The 3,806-nt window shown below is 39.9% G+C and overlaps 1 protein-coding gene and 1 long non-coding RNA gene across 2 annotated transcripts in view; one reads left to right on the forward strand and one right to left on the reverse strand.

Annotated features, from left to right (window-relative positions):
• LOC102678499 (protein split ends-like) overlaps positions 1–3,806 on the reverse strand; it is a 200,485-nt gene that overhangs the window by 126,176 nt on the left and 70,503 nt on the right. The window lies entirely within an intron of this gene.
• LOC116185485 overlaps positions 1–3,806 on the forward strand; it is a 9,160-nt gene that overhangs the window by 3,733 nt on the left and 1,621 nt on the right. Inside the window, exon 2 of the long non-coding RNA XR_004150337.1 lies at positions 1,894–1,897. This is a non-coding gene — a long non-coding RNA (uncharacterized LOC116185485). The remainder of the gene's footprint in view (positions 1–1,893; positions 1,898–3,806) is intronic.

Genomic DNA, 3,806 nt, shown 5'->3' on the forward strand with positions numbered 1-3,806 from the left:
CGTATAAATATATCAAAATACCTGGATTATTTTTATTCCTTGAGTTTCGATTGTGATTTTAGGAGCGTTAAATATAGATATTTATTTTATTCAAGTAAAACGAATCATACTCGAGTACGCGAAAATTTCCATTAATTTGAAAAAAAGAGATATCTCGTCCAATTAACCATCAACATACTTGACCTCCTTTCCCTCCTCCCATCTCTTTAACCAATAAAAACGACCCGTGCACAAAATTTATCGCAACTCAATTTCCTCGGTTGCCTCAAAATCACCATCGAGAATAATTCAATATCGTTATTCGCAAATTTACACGAGAACAAAACAGGTTTGGAATTAACTCGCGGGGAAGCGAAGTTTAATGGACGTCGAGTAAATTTATTAGTCATCTGTTACCGAATACCATTCAGGTTAACCCATTTACAGAGCCACGGTGTGTATCGGTAACGATATGATACGCGTTTTCTCTCGAGACGTGAAATTGGAGCGATTTATATTCTTTTCTCTCTTTTTTCTCTCTTCTTTCTCTCTCTCTCTCTCTCTCTCTCTCTGTATTCTCCAAAGTAGTTCAAAGTATACATGTGCATTAGTGTTCTGTAATTTCATTGATCGTGCGCCCATACTATCGGCCTCGAAGCAATTTTATTACGTTTTCTTCTCCGCCATACGAGTCAACACAGTCCGTGTTTTTCTTGCAATTTCAGTTACGTAATTCGCTTCGTGCAACACTGTGCACACCTCGTTTCGAACGAAATCCTCGCTTTTTCGAGGGAACGATCGAGATTAAACCGTGCTTTTTCATTTCGCTCCAGATACTTTGGTATCGGTGTTTGCTATATATAGATATAGATTGCCGGTGAACGAGAAAATAATAGTTTTAATAACGTTTTCGTTTCTTCTCGCGATGATTCGTGACAATTTTTAAGAATTCGTGTCTATTCGCTAATTCATCCCCTGTTTAAATCTGTTCGAAAATAAAATTTAAATCGATCTTTCTCTTTCTCTGGAAGAAATTTTTTTTTCCCCGATCAAATCGATATTACGTACACGTCGATATAAAAATTTTTCCTTTTAATCTCATAAATACCTCAATTACATCGATTTTCATTATTTTGAAGGATTATCGTTTCGACGATCTGCGACTACAAAGCAACAATCCTCCCATAAATCTCTCACAGCGCAATTTTCATCGCGGTAAATTTAATCTCGAAAGAAGAAGAAGAAGAGAAGAAGGAGAAAAATGTATTATCGTCGATCAAATCTTGGACAAACGGAAATCCCGTGCTACATCATCATCGAAGGAGGGATAAGAGAGTGGAGGCTCTTAAGAGTACGCGGCGCACAAGTGACCGAGGATCGCGAATAGGCACGCTTGAGCGTGGAAATCGCGGATGGACGTGGAGCAAACACAAAGAAGGCATCGATGATGGGCTGAGAGGGGCGGAGAGGGGGCGCGCGAGAGACGTGGATTTTCAAGCGGCGTATAAATAATGTAATGGCGCCGGGGGAACAATGACAACGAGGGGACAAGCGGTGCACGGGTGACGGCCGTGTATAATGATAATTTGTCGAGCGAGCTCCTCCTAAAAATTACACAAAGTGGCCGAGCCGGTCGGCCTTGGACGGCCCCGCAATTACCACTCCGCAAATAAGCGGACGACGACGCGGTGACATCACTCGTGTTCTATACGTGTTTCCACAGATTTCGAGGATGCTCGGCCGATAAAGTCGGACGAGCCGGTTCGATCGGCTCCGATGGATCGGCGGATGATCGTTGGAGAAAGTTGATCGCGACAGGTTTCGGCTCCTCGTCGTCGTAGTCGTCGTCGTCGTTACATTGTGAAAGTATCGATCGCGAAACGCTCGTGACTCGTGGAAGGGGAGAGGAGGGAGATCGGTTATGAGCGATGGATTTGATGGATCGCGAGGCGACTCAAGATTCGATCGAGGAGAAATCGCGGTGGAATAGAAAGAATGCGGTGAATTGTTTTGCGCGTTTGTGGAACGTTGTAGAAAGCCGCCGATTTTCCAACATTTTCGAGAATAACAATCCGAGGAGGAAGGAAAAGTAAAGGAATAATATAGGCTTTACGATAGATTTTATCGACGTTTCAAACACACGGGAGGGGAAAAAAATATCGCGAGAAAGATTGACGACGATGATCGAAACGGAAATACGTCAATTATAAAAGAAGCTATAAGCGTGACGTGACAACTGCAAAATATCTAAACCCTCAACCGAGCGAGCAATTAAAGCGAGTCGAAAAATTTGAAAAATATTTCTCCTAAAAAACTCTCGACGTGAAATAAATGGAACTGTCCGCCAAAAAAATATTTCTAAATCCTAATTTTGAAAAATGGATAAAACGCATAGTTCGTAACAAATATTCGCGAACGAAGTGAACTCTTTAATCGTTTTAAACTTAATTCACACGCGATCACATCCCATTCCAATCGTATATCTTTCCAACAATGTAGAAAAAAGTTAATAATCACACGCACACACAAAACATACCACGAAGCCTCTTCTTCCACCAACTCTTCTTCCACTCGACCATTCGAATCGACTTCACTTCTTCGTCTTAATTTCTATCGACGCAGAATCGATTAACTTTCGATGGATTTAACCATTTAATCATTTCGCGCGGAGAAATGCTTAACGTACGGCACTCCTTAACGGTACAACGCGTTATAACGCGCAAATTGCGCAATGGAGTTGTGCGTAGATACGTACTCGTTCGTATCGTTGGCCGAAAACAAACAAATTCGATAAGTTCGTAGCGCGTATATCGCTACGAAAGGTCGTGGCGTGTGATTATTCGACGCGGCGACGCGATCTCAAAATTTATAAACACGATGTAAGCGGTTTAACTTCGCACGCGAGAGATATTGTTACGTGGAATACAAACCGTGTGCCCGATAAGAGGGCGCGCACGACCCGTTATCATCGATCATCGTTAACCCGGCCGACAATTAGGCCCGCGCCGTGACTCCGTTCGCATCGAAGCGCGATATATTCGTCGATAAACGTTCTAAATATCCGCGTAATTTCAATATTCTCGAATAATCGTGTTAACGTGGGTGGCGTGGAACGATCGATGATGCCCCGTGCCTTGTGAGAGTGAGTTCATTTGTGTTTTCTCCTCGCGAGTTTTCTTTATTCGTTTTGCGACGTATTGTATAATTGTTTATATTGATATTAAGAGCAGAGACAAGGTTGAAGCGTGTGTATATCATTCGTTTGCACGTATAATTATATTTCTCATATTATTCGATTATAAGAATATCGAACGTGGTTTATTAAACAATTGCAAAATTACAAAAATATACGTTTCGAAAAGATTAAAAATTCTTCTATGAATTTGATACGCATGATGAATGGACAATAATATAAATATCTCGCAGATAGAAAATTTAAACAGCACGGTTAAAATAATCTCATTGAAAACATCGGTATTTCGGATCGAAGGAGAAGCGAATGAGCGTTATTTCAAAAATAAAATTCTTCCGTGAGAATAATATTACATACCGAGGAAAAAAAAACGGACAATAATATAAAATATTTCGTTAAATAGAAAAAATTTAAATAGCATCTTAATAATTGATAAAATAATCCCATCAGCCATTGGTATTTGTTTGATATAATTAAAATTTCGCGCTTAAAATTCGGACTATTCGATTACTCCCAACGAAAAATTATACAAATAATACACGAGCGAATTTGCAACATTTGCGGAGAAGCGAAAAAAGTGGAAAGAAAAAAAAAAAAAAGAATAATTGAAAAAAAAAAACGAGAAAAAAGAAAA

Source organism: Apis dorsata, unplaced genomic scaffold (assembly GCF_000469605.1).
Source record: "Apis dorsata unplaced genomic scaffold, Apis dorsata 1.3 scaffold_194, whole genome shotgun sequence".
In the NCBI taxonomy this organism is placed as follows: Eukaryota; Metazoa; Arthropoda; class Insecta; order Hymenoptera; family Apidae; genus Apis; species Apis dorsata.